This window comes from Lactuca saligna, chromosome 8, assembly GCF_052625555.1.
Source record: "Lactuca saligna cultivar CGN05327 chromosome 8, ASM5262555v1, whole genome shotgun sequence".
Classification (NCBI taxonomy): Eukaryota; Viridiplantae; Streptophyta; class Magnoliopsida; order Asterales; family Asteraceae; genus Lactuca; species Lactuca saligna.
Genome location: NC_136424.1, coordinates 17,196,339 through 17,218,019, shown reverse-complemented (window position 1 = coordinate 17,218,019; position 21,681 = coordinate 17,196,339). Strand labels below are relative to the sequence as shown.

The following is a 21,681-nucleotide window of genomic DNA, read 5'->3' as shown; positions in this document are numbered from 1 at the left end:
GTTTACAATTACCATTATACCCACATACAACCCTATCTCACGTATACAACTTGTTCGTCAAAATCAATCGACAAACCTCGTTTCATCAAAATCAGCCTCTTTTCTAATTCTTCCTCTCGCTATCTCTCACACTCTTAATTTACTGTCAAAATCGATGGTTTCTTAAAATCGATTTATCTTCCTGTTTATCGATTTTTTTCCTGTTTATCTCAACCTCATCTCTTGAAAATCGATTTCTCTTCTGCTTGTCAATTTCTTTTAGTTAAATCTTGTTAAAATAGTTGTTGCTGTCTACATTAGCGTTTTCTCAAATGACAACCTAATACAATTTACTTTCAAGCTTTTCTACTGATTACATGTATTTATGGTCTTGTGATTAAGTATAGTAACACAGTCGGAGTAGTTTAGAAAAGATGTTTCGAGTTGCTGCTCGTAGGCAATGGAATGGTATTATAAGAGAACTTCATGGTTGGGATTGGATGGTGAAGAAAAACAATTGATCTATAAGTTGGTCAATTTTCGCATGAAAGAAGGCAAAAAGACAAGAGTTCGTGCTATCTTCCATGAAACCCTTCACAAGCTAGCTCGTACTGATCGTGATGCAATCAAACTTATATCTGAAGCCCTGGAGAATGTGAAACCCATTTGCGAAGTAGCAAAAGTAAGAATAGTTGGTAATATTTATGATGTCCCTAGGGTTGTAGCCAGGGATAAACAACAAAATTTAGTTGTTCATTGGATCCTTGATGCAGCTAAAAAACGACGAACTAAGTATAGCTCAAGATTAGAGGAATGTTTATCTGCTAAGATAATGGATGCTTATAGGAAGAGGGGAATTGCACGTAAGAAAAGAGAGGTTCTTTATGCACTTGCTTCCACTAATCGAAGCTATGCCCATTTCAGATGGTGGTAATTTGGTACCACACAAGATCTACATCTCCTTTAACAAAATCATGCTCTTGTTTATTGACATGAAAAGATGAAAGAAATAGCATATAGAAGAATCTTGAACATGAAATGGAAGTTGTTAAAGATTTCGTTTTATATTTGGGTTTCAATTGTTGAAGAATTATTAAAAATAATTTTAATGGTATAGTAAATTAGAAATTATTTTACTATTTTAATAATTTATATAATATATATTTACATAGAAATTAGAAACAAAGCAAATTAAAACATAATAAACAAAAGGGCAATTTTGTCATTTAACATGAATTTCAATTTCATTTCCTACGAACAAAACAGAATCTGGAATTAATTCCAGTTCCATTTCTAGTTAACCAAACAATACATGAAATTGGATTCAAATTTCTGACAGATTCTTTTTCCAATTTCAATTCCAATTCCTCCAGCAACATTATGTGAACCAAACAGCACCTAAGGGGGTTGAACCAAATCCGGAGGAACAACAAACCTAAATATGCTTGTTAATTTCTTCTCTAAATTTAGACTTAGAAGGATAGAATGTGTTGGAAGATGACCCAAGCATTTTTGCAGAGTCATCAAAACCGAATCCTTCAGTAACAGTAGTAAACTATTAATAGTTTCTGAACAAACTTTGGTTCTTTTATTAACGTACAATGGTGGGCTCTACGTCCAAAACATATCACATAAAATCAACATACAAAATATATATTTTAAACACAATTTAACATATTATATATAAAAGTATATTATCATGTTTTATATACAAAATAGTACTCAATTTATTAGAAAATAAAGGCGTGTAAATAGAAACGGTTGCCGCACGCCACATATTTAATTAAACCGAAGATACTTCCAATGTTGATCCACGCAATTGTTAAGTGTAAAGTTAATTAATAATTTGATTACTCAGATACACTGATAACCTTTGATTACTTAATTGACATTAATAAAATCGTTATCAAACCAAGCTTTTGCGGTTTTTCTGCATATTCTTTTTTTAAACATGAATCAAGAAATTATTTGTATTACGTAGCTTCCACTCTATGAATTGTTATCTTTTAAAAACGTGTGTCAAAAATCAATTCAGGTGTTTTTGTCACGATCATCAGTTCTTTTGACAATTTACACGGTTTCCATGTTTAATTATGTATAATAGTGTAAGCTCAAAGTAAATTAAGAAGCTCGAACAAACCTATAATTGATGTGTATATGCACTAGAACAATTCGGAGGCCTGTGATTTGCATTCTTTTGTCATTTTGTTATAAAGATCTTCCCGTTCAATTCTTTTCGCAGACTTTTGCAATGTGATTTACATTCAATAACAATAAATTCAGGCAATTGTACTTGGTAACCCGAAAATCTATTTTTCTTATGTTTATAGTGATATTCTTCTAAAGTAAAAAATTCACTGAATATGTTATATATTGAATTCTCACAATCCAAATATTATATAAAAGTGGCCGGACAAGGATTGTTGTTGCAAAATATAGTCTCACTTTATAAATCTTTAAATTGATACGAAAACCATCTACTTGTTTATTTTAGTTGTGGTTATTAGCATCTTCTAGGCCTGAAAATCGTATCGTGTTCGGGTTAACGTGTCGCGGGTTGGTAGGTTGGCGAGTCAAAATTTGCAAACCCAAACACGATTCATTTAAATATACAGGTCACGAGTTGGCAGGTCATAAGTTGGCGGGTTTGGAACATAAATCCATATATGACCTGCCAACCCATTTATTTATATGGGTTCACAGATTGGCAGGTTCGTAGGTCGCGTTCTATAAATAAAATTAACAATTAAACATGAATAAATTATTATCCGAATTTTAAACATTTAAATCTTAAATATCCAAATGAAAATTAAAAACATTCATAGAAACATGTTACAGACTTAGCCTTACATGTTACGACTTACGATCTTAGCCCATTTACCACGAATCAAAATGTCAGAATAGTGAAATGGTGTATTAATCAATTGTATGTATTGTATAATATTTATTAAATATTAATATTTGATACATAAAAGCATTTAAAAATAAAATATTTTTTATTAAAAATATAAACGGGTTGGCAGATGAACCCGTTTATTTTTTGGAAAACTCATATATAACCCGTTTAATAAACGGGTTAACATGTTAGCGGATTGGCGGGTTGAAAAACTCACTCAAACCCATTTATTTCGTACCGTGTAGAGAATTGTCAACCCTAGCATCTCCATTTGCAACCGGGCCAATTTTACAAAAATAAATAAATAAATAAACTGCAAACATTATTACCATGATCTATTATCAATATTGTCAAAATGCGTATTATTTGTTAAAAAACTAACCACCTATATATATTAAAAAAAAAATCAAAACGAATATTAAAAATAGCATAAACGAAAAACTAACGACCTATAACCCATGTTCACAAATCCAAAGTTGGATATGAGTCACACATCCACATTTTTTTTGCACACCATTTCGTTTTTACTACATTTTTACGGATAAATGGTCATCACACACAACACCATTTTAATTTCCATGTCGTCAATTTTTTTTAATAAATAAACAAAATAATTTTATAAAATATAATTTTATAACTCCATCAAGATAATATTAGCTAATTGTTAACACAATATTTAGTAGTTCTACTCCATATTAAAACTTCTGAGCAAAAAAAAACTTCTTTAATCACACGTCATACGTAAATACGTAATTGAAAACGGATAACGACTTAAATTGAGTTTAGAGCAAATTCCATCGAATACAAAAATTTGTTATACCAAAAATATTAGTCTAAAACTATGAGTTACATGATTTACTATAACTTTAGAAATGAATTTGTTGTTAAAACTAAATATAAAATTTATGGGCAGTTGGGTAATTCAAAACATACTAAATCTTTATAAATAAATCCAGGCAAAAAAAAAAAACGTGAAGACCCCAAAGCAAGACTTTTTGTTGTATTTTTCCAAAATGCGAATTAGGCTGCTCGGAGTTGGTGTGGACTCGGGAATGAACTCGGTGACCTAGGCGAAAACCGGGTCGAGGTCGAGGCATGCCGAGCTCGTCTCGGCAACTCGATGATGGTTTACCGATGAGAGAGAGTAATTGTTGGTATTTTTTTGGGAAATCTCCAGAAAATACCTAATATTTTGGGAAAATTTTTAATAAAATCCTAAATTTTATTTTTTGAATAGAAAAGTCCCGACTTTTAAACTTTTTAAATAGTAAAACCCAAGAAGCCAGTTAATTTATTTAATTTAGTCATTTTGACCTGTTCAATAGATCATAGGAGCAGATTGTTGATTTTTCTAAAATAATGAGATTTTTATGCATATTTTGTCAAAATTTATATATAATGTATAAATGTATTTATATCCATTTTTTAAGTATTTATACATTTTTTTAAAAGTTTTATATGTATATGCTTACATGTTTTTATCTATTTTAAATTTATTTTTTTACGTATTTATATGTATTTTTAATCATTTTACATATTTTATGTTTTTTATATATTACACATTTATATGTATTTTTACTTACTTATATATTTTTAAATTTTTTATATAGATGTTTATATATTTTAAATGTATAAATATATTTTTTACGTATGCATATGTACTTTTATGTATTTTATATGTATTTTTATGTGCTTTTTATGTATTACATATTTATATATATTTATGTATTTTTTTAAATGTTATCTAGATATTTATGTATTTTAAATGTATAAATGTATTGTTTTACATGTTTATATGTATTTTTAAGTATTTTACATATTTTTTTTGTGTATTTTTATGTGACTTTTGTGTATTACATATTTATAAGTATTTTTATATATTTATGTATTTTTTTAGTTTTTTATATAGATGTTGTAACATGCCGATGTTGAGGTACTTCTAATTTAACCCTTATATTGAGATTTAGTGCATGTTGGTCCCTAAGTAAAAGAAAAAGTGCAAAAATTACACATAATGGCATTTTGGTAATTTCAGGACTTTGGGAGTACGCTGAGTGTACGTGTGAATGATAAGCGTACTAAGGTGCGCCTTAGTACGCTGGGAATACACCTCGTATGCAGGGCGTACTGAAGGTCATGCAAACCCTGATGTTTAGGGTTTTGGCTCTATATAATCATCATTATAACCTCACGTCCCCTTCTTTCTTCAGCCACCCTCTGTGAAAACAACCCTCCAAGCAACCCTAAGTGAAAGAGTGCCTTTTTAGAGCCATTGGAGTGTTTTAGAGGAGTTCTTGAAGGTGAAGAGTGAAGTGTGAAGAGCTTTGGGTTGGGAAACACCTTGGATCTGTGATTTCTGCCTTGATTGCAACCTCCCGAAGGTATAAAACTTGCAACTTTACCACTCCATCTTGTAGATCTAGGTTTTTGCTATTTTAAGTTACTTTTTGGTCCCAAAATGGTGATTCTTGAGCATGGCATGTTATTAACCTAATAAGTCGTCCTTTCAAACCTTAGGAGGGGTCTTAAGTCATAAAAATGGGGTCTTAATGGTTGGTTTTGCTCCATGCATTCTTTAGAGTATCGTAATGTATTAAGATGTTGAGTTAAGCACTTAATGGACATGCAAAGTCATAAAGTTGGAAACTATATGACTCTTGAGGATGATTTGGCCTTGGATCTGGAAGTTGGACGTAAGAACTTAAGGCATTAAGTTCTTAATGAGTTTTTGGGAAGATTGGGTGTACGCCCTACGTAATCTGAGTATGCAGTGCGTATATGGTCAACCACCCCAATGGTGGTCAATGCTCGAGTACGCCCCGCGTACACACTCTGTGTTGACTAGGTTGGGCTGAATCAGATAACTTTGACTTTGACCAAGTTTAACCAAGGGGTATTTTGGATATTTAGAATGGTGTTTGAGACTTAGTTATTTGGATGAATAGGTGTCGGTTAGAGTTGAGATTCTGAGTCAGGACCTGATCAGTTATTGTTTAGATTTTGAGGTGAATTTTTCTCACGGTACTTACAGGTCGAATGTGTTGGGTTTTCTACACATCAAATACACTCTAAAACCCATTACTCTAATCAACTATTGTTCAGATTAGAGAACCCATTGGGTTTTACTTTGATTAGAAAATATATATATATATATATATATATATATATATATATATATATATATATATATATATATATATATATATTTTCTAATCAAAGTAAAACCCAATGGGTTCTCTAATCTGAACAATAGTTGATTAGAGTAATGGGTTTTAGAGTGTATTTGATGCGTAGAAAACCCAACACATTCGACCTGTATATGTTTTTTTTTCTGAAGAAAAAAAGGGCTACAGGGTGGCTATTTGCATGTAGTTACACAATGTCACATTTTGAATTGATAATTGAAATTTCATAAATGGCCCCTGAAGAGTTAATAATTTGACGATTCCCTATATATCTAAAAAGACAAGTTATTTTCTAGTAGAATTTGAAGTTACCGAAACTGATCCCTAATTTTTATGTTTAGCAATTTTCGTTTTTTTTAACCGATGCTTTAATGTGGAAACAACATGCTCATCTCATTTTAACAACTTGTTAAGTAATATTATTTAACAATTACTTGAGCCATATATTATTTAGAGATTTAGTTGTTTTGACATTTGAAAATATTAATTTTTAAGAATAAACCTTATTAATATGGAATAACGACTTAATTGAATAATTATTGGCTGGCCGAACGAGACATGTAGGATGTGGTGGAACCAAAATGAACGCATATGATAATTTTAGAATTGTGGCCTTAGAAAAACGTATTGGTGAAATGTAGGGTGCATGTAATGTAACAAGATTCGGTTAAGACATAACGACAACGAGGTGAGTTTTTTGTATTATGTGGTTGTTCACACATAAATGTTTATCATGGGGTTTATATGCAGTTTTTCAATTATTTATTCATAATATATTTTATGACAAGTATGGTTGTGTGCAAATGTTGTTTTGAATTGTTTACCTATTGTGCATTTTTTTATTGGGTGACATGTTTAGTGGGAACGGGTAGGGTGTTTAATCGCCATGAGCATGACGGATGTGTGTGATCGGCGGGGGTGGGAATTAAGAGTCATACACATTACCTTGGATATTTAAAATACTTGAGTACAATGGATGATAAGTTGTCTCAAGTAGAAGGGAAATGAATCTTTGGTTCTTTCTTTGGATAATTAATCGTTCCTCTAAATTACGTCATCGCGTGTTATGTTTGTTGTATGATTTGTTGAACATATATGATAAAATTTGTTTTTTTTTTAAGTGATAGACATGAATGTGCAATACGAACTCATTAGGCCCTAGGCTTACCCTTTTAGAAACTTTAAATGTGCGCAACCCAGGAAACTATTTTACAAATGGCAGTAAGAAGGCTAGGGAGAGGAACTGATCAACAAGACGACAAAGGAGTTCCGCAAAGACGTAACACCCGAAGCTCTTCGGTTGAAGACTATATTTTATATTATTTTATTTTGCTTCCGCTATAGTTTAGTCTATATTTAAGCTTCAAAATTGATCTTGGGAGATGTTGGTATGATTATTTTTCATTTAAACGATATTTGAAAATTGGGGTGTTACAACGTCAACCCTAGAAAACTAAAACATAAGTAAGAAAGCATACCTCTTATGTAGCCTTGATCTCCATGCTTGAGATCTTGAACCTCCATGAAGTTGCTTGGATGAAAGGACCCAAACCAGAGTCCCTCTAATGGTATCACACCTAATGACACCAAAGAGTGGAATAAAAATAACTAAGAGAAGGGTCAATTTCACAAACCCAAAGGGGTTAGAAATCGTCCCTAAAAGGGGGAGGAAGAAGGGTTGGCGAATACTTCAAGCCAAGGTGCAATGAGGAATGAAATCCCTAAGGCCCTATTTATAGCCTTGGATCCCTCCTAGGGTTTAGTACTCCATCCCATGTGGGATAGAGGCCTAACCACGAAATTTCACTCCTTTCCCATGTGGGATGGAGTGATTTTCATCCAACCCTAATTCCATAAGGTTCTGGAACATTCCTGATTAACCACCTATCGATTAATGAACATTCAACCATTTAATTAATTAAACTGTTAATTAATTCCCAAAATATATTTCAAATTAGTTTCTAATTAATTATTAATCATAATAATTAATAAACTAATTTCTTTTTTATTTATTCTACTCAATTTGGGTCTTGAGGGCAACCCAAAAGGACCCTGCTATTATTAGAAATATTACCAATAGTTAATGACCTTGGACACTATTCCAACAGAAGGCATCAAGGTCGGCCCTATGGATTGATATCATGGTTTACTGAATGTTGTTATCCTGTAGTGATCTATTAGATCTATATCTTGCTATATAGGATGTTGTTATGTTGTAGTGATATGTTAGATCGATATCCTGGTATATGGGATGTTAGCATGCGGTAGTGGTATGTAGATTTGCCTATTTGTCTGTTAACTAATTATATGTTTATCTGCTATGTATATGTCGACATGTTATGTGTGGTTGGGTTGAGGCGGTCCTGCTTTGTGTTGAAGGCCAAGATACTCGGGGAGGTCCAGATAGACTGTAGGCCCTACAAGTCAGTCCAGTTAGGTCAATGGCTGGACGAGCGGTCCGGATAGGCTGTAAGCCCTATGAGATGGTCCAGTCATGTCGAAGGCTTGAGAGTGGTCCAAATAGCTTATAGGCCCTACGAGGCGGTCCAGTCAAGCTGAAGGCTCGGTTATGCATGTTGTTGTTTGATATATTTTTTCTGGTGATACTTTGGGGGAACTCACTAAGCTTTTGCTAACGATTTTTAGTTGTTGTTTCAGGTACATCTAATGATCGTAGGAAGGCGATGGTCTGACGGTACACGTTCTCTGTTTATAGCTTTATGATTTTGGGATACTTTGATATGGATAAACAATTTGGAAACAATGATTTTGTAAACATTTTATGACTATGGGTTGTTTTTAAAAGTTTAAATTTATTGTGATTTTTGGGATGTTATAGATGTTTACGTATTTTTATGTATTTTAAATCTATTATTTTTATGTATTTATGTATTTTTTACTTCAAGTCGTCTTCTCCAATTTCATCAAATTCGCACAACTTTTTCGAGTATGTCTAGATGGTTTTTCTAGATACCCACATATTTTAAGCTTTTCCCATTCGATGTTTAATTTCAAGATAAGCAAATGGGAAATTTAAATATGTGGGTGTGTAGGAAAAGCATCTAGACATACTCGAAAAAGTTGTACAAATTGGATGAAATGGTAAACATAACTTGAAGTAATAAATACATAAATAGGTAAAAAAAAAAAATACAATTATACATTTAAAATACATAAAAATACATACACATCTATATAAAAACTTTAAAAATTACATAAATACATATAAATACGTAATACATAAAAAAACACATAAAAATATGTTAAATACTTAAAAATACATATAAATACGTAAAAAAATATTTATACATTATAAATACATGAAATTACATATATATATATATATATATATATATATATATATATATATATATATAATAACTTAAAAAAAAACATAAATACGTAATACATAAAAAAATAACACATAAGAATAAATAAAAATATGTAAAATACATATAAATGCGTAAAAAATACGTTTATAAATTTGAAAGACATAAAAAATGTAAACATATACATATAAATGCTTAAAAATGTATAAATACATAAAAATATGTATAAATATGTAATACATAAAAGACAACACATAAAAATAAATAAATAAATATATGCAAAATACTTAAAAATACATATAAATACGTAAAAAAATATGTTTTTATATATTTTAAATACATAAAAATACGTAAACATATACATATAAAAACTTTAAAAAATACATAAATACATGAAAATACATATAAATAAAAAATACGTTTATATATTATATACAAGTTTCGATGAAATCTGCTGCAAAGTCTCATCATTTTGGAAAAATTTACGATTTGGTCCTATGACATGTTGAACAGGTCAAACAGTTAAAAAGTCGGGATTTTTCTATTCAAAAAATAAAAAGTCGTTTATACATATTTTTATGGTGAAAACGAAAATACTTACTAGAGAATGCTCTTGAAGCCTACCATGTTGAAACTAACAAAAATTTCAAATTTGTTGAGTTTTGACAAATTATAAGGTAGAGTTCCAAATGACGTTGAAATTTGAAGTCCTTGTTTTCTAATTTCTAGAAGGTTGTATGTTTGAATTTTTTAGTGTGATGTTTTTAAATTCCTAGTGGTCTTGTGATGTTTTTAATTTTTATGTTTTTTTTTTTTTGAATTTCTATGTTTTTAATGTAATTTAAGTTTTTGAAAAATAATATGTTTGCAATATTTATTTTCTGAATTAATTAAAAAATATATATATTTAGCATAACAAATGTGTCAAGATGATAAAATTTAGTTAAAGTGTGAATAAAATAACATGATTTCTATGTGGAATCCTGAACCGTGAAAAATGTATCACCTGCTAGCGTTACAAGCCCATATTTGTCATCTTCTTGACCGTTTGCTGGCTTCAAGACAAGCGTAGAGCTTCGTTGCCAACACCACATTCCTCCACTAGGGGTGTAGGGGAATGTTATTTTCCTATGTGGCCATGAGTGGAGCCATGCGACATTAGCTCTTCTATATAATGGAGGTCTCATGCCCAGAAGCCATAATGAGTGAAACTTTATATACCACCATTTGATGAAAGAAACTAATACCAACTTCAAATCCATGTGTTACTATAATTATTCATAACATTATTTCAAATGACGTTTGAATAAAAAAATGAAACGACTTTAAGATTCATAAGAACATCAACCTATATATATATATATATATATATATATATATATATATATATATATATATATATATATATATATATATATATATATATATATATATATATATATATATATATATATATATATATATATATATAGAGTTAAGATCAAATAAGAAGGAAATTTTTGGTAGGAAGGTAAGAAGTTTTTTTTCTACATATTTTTTTCGCGAACAAACAAAATGAATCATTAGATGATTCATTTGTAAGATGATTCACAAGAAAAAATTCTCAAAAAAACATCTCGACGATTCATTTATACAATGATTTTGTTGTTATTCACTAAAATTGTTATAAAAATGAATTTTTTTCTTAATTTACTTAAAAATGAATCATAAAGATGTTTTTTTTGGAATTTTTTCTTGTGAATCATCTTACAAATGAATCATCTAGTGATTCATTTATTTTGTTCGTCAAAAAAATATGTAGAAAAAAACCTTCTTACCTTCCTACCAAAAAAAACTTCTTACCGGATCTATATCCTATATATATATATATATATATATATATATATATATATATATATAGAGAGAGAGAGAGAGAGAGAGAGATAGAGAGACTTAAGTTATTTTCTTTTAGTTACTATTGTGTGCCAAAATGCACAGATCTAGACCACTGGATGAATAGAATCAACAATTATGATATGATGGTTTATGATATTACAGTAGGGTAGCATGTATTATATAATCACACAAATTTCAGTAAAAGGGTATTTTGGTCAATTAATATATTTTAAAAAAAAAAAGGAAATTTTCAGATTTTAATGGATAATTAATTCCCTTACTTTTAAAAAATCTGAATTTTTAAAGTAATTCTAATTAAATTTTAATATCACTTTTAATAATAACCGATTTTATTCTGTCAGAATGACAAAAAGTCAACAATAAACTAGTAAATATATTTGTGGTTTTATTCTTACAAAATATTATTTCATTCAAGATACTTTTTATATTAAACATGCTTAAAGAATTATACAACATATTATCAAGAATAACATTTTCTAAAGAGTACGGATTTCATTCTTTAAGAATCATTATTTACATTCATCAGTATAGAAAAAGACTATAAACAATTATTACAATCATTTTAAACAAATTATGACTAATAATGGTTTAACGATTACATTTGTTCTTAAAGATTAAAACTAAAAATTGTTAAAAAAGAAAAAAAATATATCCATATCTAACAAAAACACTACTCTATTCCGAAAGAATATTATTGTTAAGAAACGAGTTATAAATTCTGACATAATACATTATGTTAGAATAAAATATCGTTCTCCATGTTTTCTTCATTTTTCACATTAATGACAATCTCTTCAAAATCTAAATTCACAAGGAAAACATAATCAACTTTCAAAATATTAAATTTTTTAGTACATTTAATAGAATAAAACAATAAATTCTAATAGAATGTGATATACATTCAAATAGAATGTAACTATAATTTCTATAAACCAACATTAACGATCATCCCTAAACTTGCAATATATATTATTCTGAAAGAATGTAATGTTTCATTATTTAGGATGTCATTATATAAGAATCAAGACCAATAACAAGAATAGAAACCAATTTTACTCTGACATAATTAGCTACGGTAATTCACTGCTTAAGGTGACAAGGAATTCAAGATTCTATTATGCCAAAATTAGAATTCGAAATTCCATTCTAGCAGAACGATCGATATTAAGATGCATTAAAAAAAACCTAACAATCTAAATAGAAAAAAAAACTATGAAATTGAAATAGCAGGATACATAGAATGCATAAACATATATACTTATTTGTTAGTTAAAAAACTGATGATTGTGTTCCAAAATCAAAATAAAAAAGCAATTGGATTAAAATTTCATAGATGAGGGTTCATTTTAATTAATAAAGTTTGCAAAGTAAATAAGTTACACGGGAGGGTATACCTCCTGTGTTCGGTTTCCATACGATCCAAAAAAAGCATAAATGGTTATGTGGCTTCGGTTTTGATTGACAATGGTAAAAAGATCATCAAAAAATGTTAAGGAGGTACTTACAACCGATGAAGGTGGTGGTTGGTAGTGGTGGCTGGCTGTTTGAAGCAACGACAATGGAGAAGACGGGGTGAAACTGCAAAACCGATTCTTTTTCTTTTGTAGGTGAATAATACGTGAGATAAAAGAGAGACATTAGGTCAAACCTAATTATTTTGTTTCCTTAAATAAAGGGATTTAATTAAATCCCATTAATTGAATGTGTAAAAAACCTAAAAATACTCTTATTCATTTAATAAATTATTTAATTATTTGCTAAATTATGATTGGTGCATTTAGGAACACAATATTTGCTAGAAACATTTGAACCTAGCTCTCTCTCTCTCTCTCTATATATATATATATATATATATATATATATATATATATATATATATATATAGAGAGAGAGAGAGAGAGAGAGAGAGTGTCTGTGTGTGTGTGAGAGAGAGAGAGAGTGAGAGAAAGAGAGTTAGGTTTAAACGTTTTTACTATCTATTGTGTGCATGTAGGATTGATTCTAAACCAATCATTTTATTTATTTTAACAAAGTAATTAATGCATATTAAATGCTGAAGATTTAATTAATACTCATTATATCTTCACCATGAAATATGCGTTAATTACCTTTTTAAAATAACCAAAATTATTGATCCAGAATCCATCGTACATGCACACAATAGATAGTTAGAACACAATAGGCTAACCCTATATATATATATATATATATATATATATATATATATATATATATAGTGAGAGAGAGAGAGAAAGAGAGAGAGAGAGAGAGAGAGAGAGTTAGGTTCAAATGTTTCTAGTAACTATTGTGTGTTTGTAAGAACCAATGAGAATTGATGAAATAATTAAATCATTAACAATAATAAAAGGGTATAAGTATAATCTACATTATAGTTAATTATGGTAAAATAAAACAAAATCAATTAATATCTCATTACTTTAGGTTATCAGTTTCACAAATCTATAAGACCACCATCGATCCCCTATCTTTCTTTAAAAATAGTTTCTAATTCACCGGCTTCACAGGCGACATCATATGACACCACCACCGGTGCAAAAATCAAATGACTATACTACCGCCTCCACCCTCCTTCTTCCCTACTACTATCGGCGCCACCGTCTTCTTTCCAAAGAGCAATAATCAAACCCTTCAATTTCTTCCATTCCTTCGTACTCCTCCTCCCACCACCAATATGTAGAAGAGTGTTGCACTAAGGAATTGAATAATGAAAATCCAGGTAATCTTACTAACGTAAATTTTAATTTATATTCATAAAAAGTATTTCTTAAAAACTATTGTCTGTAAACCACTTTTTTAAAACCCTAATTGATGAAGCCGCCTTTGTTTATCGATGATAAGTTTTTTTGAGTGGTGATACTCCATTGTTATTCACATAACATAGATGATAAATCATGATTGATCTATACGGGGGAATGTCATGATATCAGTAAGATGAAACTATTTGGATTAATCTTTACAACTATTTGAAAGTAAATGTGTTTAGCCTCATAAATATCGAAGAACACAAAATTAGATTTGACACCAACATTTAAAAGTCCAATGAGTTGGTGTAGTGATTAAAAATAATTTGAAAACTCCAACGAGTTGGTGTAGTGATTATCCTTCCTGTTGATTTCCAATTTCTCTAGTATACCCACTGTGCTCTCATTCTTCTTTAATGCTAAATATCCATCATTCAAGTTGATTTTGTAATTTAGAATCTGACTAAAATAATGATAACTTGTTCTAGATTTTCCATTTGTTCTTGATACTTGATAGTTCTAAATTTGTCTTTGATGATTAGGGTTAAGCTGACATTCTGTCAGAATTTGCATGAAAAGGGTTAAGCTGGGGATTTTTTTCATATCATAATGCAAACACATGTTCATTCTATGAGGATACAAATATTATATAAAACATGTGTTGCTAATAATTTTGACAAAATACATTTATACATGCTTTAGAATGTTTATGCATATAGAAGAAAACACGATGATTTAAGTACATTTTGTAATGTATTTTGTTAGAATTTATTTATATAAATGCATTATGTTAGAATGTCTTTTGAGAATGTTTTTTAACAAGTAAATTTGTTTAAATGATAATACTAACGATTAATGTGTCTTATTCTTTCAGAATTGCATGGAGAATGAAGTCATTATTGGTCATACAATAGAAATATTTGGAATCGAGCTCAACAATAAGTATATATGTGAAGATCAAGTTGATTATATGGACCACTCAAGAAGATAAAGTGTATTTGTTCAATAATTCTATATTCAAGAATGCTATTTTCTAAGAATTTTATTCATTTTTGATGATATTCTTTTCAAATATGTATAACTACATTAAAATGTATAAGACATTACTCTGTAAGAATATATGTATGAATTTGTATTATATTTCGGATGTGCATTATGAATTAAATCATAGACCCAACTTGAATGTATATGAATAATATCTAGAATTCTTAAATCAGGTTAACTATCAAAAATATCTGCATTGGAAATATATTCTGCAAGAATAAAATCGAAAATATATTTACTAGTTTATGGTTGGCATTCTGTCATTCTAACTGAATAAAATCGGATTTTTAAATTTGAATTAATTTAAATTATTCAGATTTTTAAAAATAAAGGAATTAATTATCCATAAAAATCTGAAAAATTTCCTTTTTTTTAATATGGGTTAATTGAATAGAATGCCCTTATGCTGAAATTTGTGTGATTATATGGTAGGTGTTACCCTATTGTAATATCATAGACCCTCAGATCATGACATTTGATTTTATTTCATCCGATGGTCCAGATGTGTGCATTCTGGCACACAATAGTTAGTAAAAACAAAATAACATAAGCCTATATATATATATATATATATATATATATATATATATATATATATATATATATATATATAGAGAGAGAGAGAGAGAGAGAGAGAGAGAGGCTTATGTTATTTTGTTTTTACTAACTATTGTGTGTCAGAATGCACACATCTGGACCATCAGATATAAGAGGATTCAACTGAGAAAAGAAAAACGTTGAGAATGAAGGAATGAATCTGGACCGCTTATTTCTAAATTGTCGCTTAAGCGCTCCAGTGTACCGGGCCGAAGTAACAAATCATATCCATTTATGAATACATATGAATAAGTGTATTCATATATGAATACGCATATTCATATATGAATATAGTGACGATTGTTGGCGGCGGTGGCGAAGGAGACGGTGGTGCTTGGTGGCGGACGGGAGTTGGTGTATTTATATATGAATAAACTTATATTTATATTCGTTAATGAATTTATTTATTCTCCTTCGGCCTGGTACGCTGGAGCGTTTTGCGGCAAAAATAAATGATTGGCTGAGAATGATTCCTCCATTTTCAACATTTTTTATTTTCTCAATTGAATTTACCTCTCTCTCTCTCTCTCTCTATATATATATATATATATATATATATATATATATATATATATATATATATATATATATGAACCTAAGTCTCTCTCTCTCTCTCTTTCTCTCTCTCTCTCTCTCTATATATATATATATATATATATATATAGAGAGAGAGAGAGATAGAGAGAGAGAGAAAGAGACTTAGGTTCAAATGAGAACAATTAAGAAATCGAGAACAAGAGAGTAAATTTGCACCTCATATTTTTTTTGCCGCAAAACTCTTTGCATACTGGCGTGATGGAGGAACTTAATATTCATACATAAAATCTAAACCACTACCACCACAACTAACGCTACCACGATTAGACCATATATTTGTTTTTGCCGCAAAACCTTCCGGCGTATCTACACAACGGATAAATGTAATATTCATGTGTGAATAAGTATATGAATATATAAAGTATATTCATATGTGAATAAGTATATGTATATTCTCAAGTGATTATTCATATATGAATATATGAATATTCTTATCCATATATGAATATTATCTGTCCTATTGTTCCGATACTCTGGAGCGCTTAAGTGGCAAGTTTGCGATATGCGAGAATATACATATGAATATTATTGGTTCCTTAGTTTTCTTACCTCAATATGAATCTTTGTTTGTATAGTACCAAAAAAAATATGAATTTGATATATTTATTAAATTTTTTTGATAAAAAATAGACTTTCATTTTTCATAAACTAAAGAAAATGAAGTGATTATTTTTGAAAATAAAAATCATTTTTTATATATATCATATGGATCTCTATGGAAAGATGACGCAAAATCATGAACAATGGTATATTCGTTTTTTTTTGATAAAAAACATGGCCTAAAAAATTAAACTGAAAAAAAGGAGGTAAGTCTGTTATAATCCGGTACATGTGCGTCCATTGTAAATGTTTATAACCATTCATTTTGCCATTGATCACTTTAAATTATGATGTTTTAGATTGGTTCCTTGATTAATAATGGTTCTTTATTGAACTTTACACACACACACACACACACATATATATATATATATATATATATATATATATATATATATGTGTGTGTGTGTGGATAACAACTATTTGTAACACCCAAAATATTTAGTAGCAATTGTAAGGAATGGATCTCATTTTAAGGATTGGACACGGTGCGTTGGAGGAACCAACACGGCCTGTCTAGTTGAGGAAAAGTGTGGTTCACATTAAGGTCAACACGACATGTTGGTATCTAAGCATGGCGTGTAGGAAGCTGGGAAGGAAATCCTAATTTTTAGGATGTTGCACCATATATAATCTCTTTATGCCCCAAGGGCTAGTCTCCTTACCAGCCTCCATTGACACTAAACCCCTAAAATAGATCTTTAAGTTTCTTGTTGGTGTTCTTGAGCTAGTAAGAAGTTCTTGGTGCTCATTGTTGGTTTTTGTGAAGGAAGATGAGATCTTGAAGTTGCTTTGTTTGGGGAAAATACTATATAAGCAACCCCGTTATGTTGTCCAAATTTCGTCACGACAGATAATAAAATTTGGAAATCCATTAAGTCTTATGAATCCCAAATACTAAGAGACTTAAATCAAGAACATTCCTAAACATCAAAGAATTATAAGTATTCAAGAGTCTTGTATCCAAAATTTTAGGATTAGGATGCCTAGACATAATGTTAGAATCCATCATATCTATGGGGAGTTCTATATTAGTTACATTTGGTTTTAAAAGCTTTATGAGTTAGGATCATTTCCTAAGCTGCATGGGCTACGTTTGTAACCACACTAAGACCATACATCTTTGCGAAAAGTCCTCTGTATCATAACCGTTAATTTGTATGGAACGAGGAACGTCGAGTATAAGTTCAGTATCACACACTTATACGGGTTGACATCCCGCCACCGGTTGCAAGCTACAACCATCGGCTGACGAGTCAAACTTGGGCGTTGGCGTTTCCTTCACTAATTTTTTTCATCACGTCATCAAATACGTGGTTTGGGTTTTCAACACAACCTTCCAGTTTTGGTGCAAAGGTGTTCGTCACAGTTCAGTTATGACCTCATTTTAGACCCTAAATGTACTGCTGTTACCGTATAGGACTGAAATAGATAGTATACAGAGATATTGTCCACTTATGTTGGTTGAAAGAGATGGTATGTAGTGGGATAGCTTGTGACTCACAACGATAAGTGTCAATACCATAAAATAAGTCATATAATACTTAATTAATACCATGACACGATTGAATGAGGTTTATTAACTTATAAGCAATAAGTTATTTATATAAACCCTTTGTTTTTACACGAAAACACAATATTTATATGGGAAGAATTTGTCCCACTGGTTAAGTGTCGTTTTCTAAATCAAGTAAGATAATACTTAATTAATACCACGAAACGAATTTACAACATCTATGAACTTTAAATATAAACTGTACGAATGCTTGTACAAGGCTTTAAGAGTAAATTCAGATATTTTATGTTTTCATAAAGAGTGATATGACTTTCTTTTATATAAATTGGTATCCAAAATCCTTATATAAAAAACATTTTGATCATGAGAACCGTAAAGATTTGTTATAAATTTGATTTATTATATATTCAACAAATTGTTATATTTGGATTTAAGCAAATGATATTTTTCGATGAGTCCAAATACATTTTTATAACCCAATTATTTTATATTTTTTTTAGAAAAGTACGTATTTATAAAAGTTGGGTCACCAGATAAATTTTATAAAAACACTTGTGGTTATAAAAATACTTTGTATCAAAACCTATAGATGTCACCAACAATTTTTTTGACATATCTTAATTCATGTATTTGTTAGAAAAATGGGATAATAACAGCCTTGGAAATTTTAAGAATTATTATTTCACTATAAAACCAAAGTATTGGGTAGTACTCCCTAATCTTTGATTGGATAAGACTCCGAAAAGAAAAGAACAGAGAATGTGATATGTGAATTTCGTGAGTACCAGAAAAAACTGACCAATATTGGTTAAATACCTTCTTTGTCTGCAAACTGTAAAAACTGTCATAAAATAGTTTAGCAACAGTAAAAAAACTGTCATAAATCCGGGTTTTCTATAATGATTAATACCAAGCCGAAAAAACAGGTCAAATATTCTAAATTTGGATTTCTGATGCATTTTCGATCCTAGCCAAGGGCTGCCGCCCCTTGGACCCCGCTCCCAGGGGCGCTGCCCCCGGACCCTCGTTCGTTCAAGGGCTTCGCCCCTAAATAACAATCTACTTTTAATCTTGAAAAATTTAAACAAGTGTGTACTCCACACCTTCCTTACTTGTTTAATATTTATCAAGATCGCTTTTGGTCACACAAAGTAATCCCATTACACCTAAATCACATTAGTGAAAAAAATCACCAACTGTATTCTCAGGTTATTTATTAGGTTGGAAGGAATTGCATATAATACTTTCCATTATTTTACTATACAGTTGTAAACATTGAATTGTTAGGCGTGTGTCACGATTTAGTGATAGCCATTATCAATGTAATTTCTAGTTTGGTTATAATAGAAGATTATATTTGTATTGTTCAATCTATGTTCATAACTATGATCACTGATTTACGTCGTGCACCTCGGCGTTTCTGCCGGCGACCGAGGGTGTGACACATCAGAAGCTTAGTCATGGGAGAAACTCACAAATCAAGATATTTATCCATCTGACATCTGACAAAATGCATCTAGATCTAAAGAAACTGTATAGGTGACAAAACAAGAAAACTGAGATTGCTACTTATGTAAGAAAATGCCTGACTTTTTCTAAAGTCAAGGCAGAATATTAGAAGCCCTCAGGTTTACTACAACAACTAGAAATACCCGAGTGGAAGTGTGAATCAATTTCAATAGACTTCATAACAAAAATACACAAGACATCTAGTGGCTGCCACACTATTTAGGTAGTTGTCGGTCGTTTGACTAAGTCTGCCTACTTCCTGACAATCAAAGAATTGATATGATGGAGAAGCTGACTAGGACCTATCTCAAGAAAATCGTCAAATTACATGGGATGCCGATTTCTATCATCTCTTATAGAGAGAGCAGGTTCACCTCACGATTTTTCCACTCACTATAGAAATCCTTGGGAAGACGCCTTGACACGAGAACAACATACTATCCACAAACAAATGGTCAAAGTGAAAGGACCATTAAAACGTTGGAAGATATGCTTTGTACATGTGTGATAGACTTCAGAAAGGCATGGGATACTCATATGCCTCTGATCAAGTTTTGATACAATAACAATTGTCACACCAGTATTAAAGTTGCACCCTTATAGCTCTATATGGAGGCAAGTGTCGATCACCAATATGTTGGGCAAAAGTAGGTGATACTCAATTAGCAAAGAAACATGTGGGAGTTACTACTTACTGGCCCCAAAATCATACATGAAACAACTTAGAAGATCGTCCACATACATGACATAATTATGGTTGTACATGATCGTCAAAAAAGCTACACTAACAACATACATAAAACTTTGGAGTTCCAAGTGGGAGACCGGGTAATGTTAAAAGTCTCTCATTGGAAGGGAATGATCTGATTTGGGAAAATGAGGCAAGATAAACCCACAATACATAGGACCTTTCAAAATTTCTTACAAGAATTGGTCCTGCAACTTACAATCATGGGTATTTTGTATTCTATTTTCAATTTATTTTTTATAAATATTACACTACGAAAGCTCTTGCGAAATTCATAACTTATTCCAATGAATTTTGTTCTTGGAATTCTTTATATCTACGGATTCTTATTTATGTGGACATAAACTCTTGCTTACATTGATTTGGCTAACAAGTAATCTATTTTTGTTTCATATTTTACAACAGACGCTGACGCATTATATCAAACGTGTAGCTACAAAAAATCGTAATTTCTTCACATGATGTAATGCATGGTTCCTGGTATGCATTTAATTGTAATTTATTCACTTTTGTAGAGCTACTCAACGAGTTGGGAGCACCAAACTCGTCGAGTAAAAACCATAATGGACACGGGATTTTAAGTCACCTACTCGACGAGTTGAGAGCCTCGACTTGACGAGTAGGGCTGGCAGGATGAAACCCTAATTTCGGGGTTTTGCACCCTATTGAAGCATCCTAATCCCCACTTGTTGGCCTCATTTCCAGCCTCCAAGTCCCAAACCCTAGTTTCAGAAACCCTAATTCATTTATGAGCGTGTGAGCCATTTTTAAGTGATCTTTGTGTGTTTTTGAAGTTTGTGAAAGAAGAAGAAGCTAGATGATTCAAGGAGAAGATAGTAGATCCAAAGACTTCCTTCCATCCTCATCATTTTCTGGTAATCAAGTCTCTAACTTGCCTAAAAGTTTCTTAGATCTCCTTATTTTCTCTTTATTGGGTTTTTGGTCCAAGAAGCTTGATCCTTGGCATTTGGACGTCCCAAGTGAGGATACCTTTAGATCTGGAATCATTAAGGGTTGTTATGG

At 30.6% G+C, this 21,681-nt stretch overlaps 1 pseudogene; it reads left to right on the top strand.

The window, feature by feature from the left end:
* The first annotated feature begins 439 nt into the window (after positions 1-439).
* LOC145011353 (small ribosomal subunit protein uS7m pseudogene) lies at positions 440-940 on the top strand (annotated as a pseudogene).
* Positions 941-21,681: the final 20,741 nt, after the last annotated feature.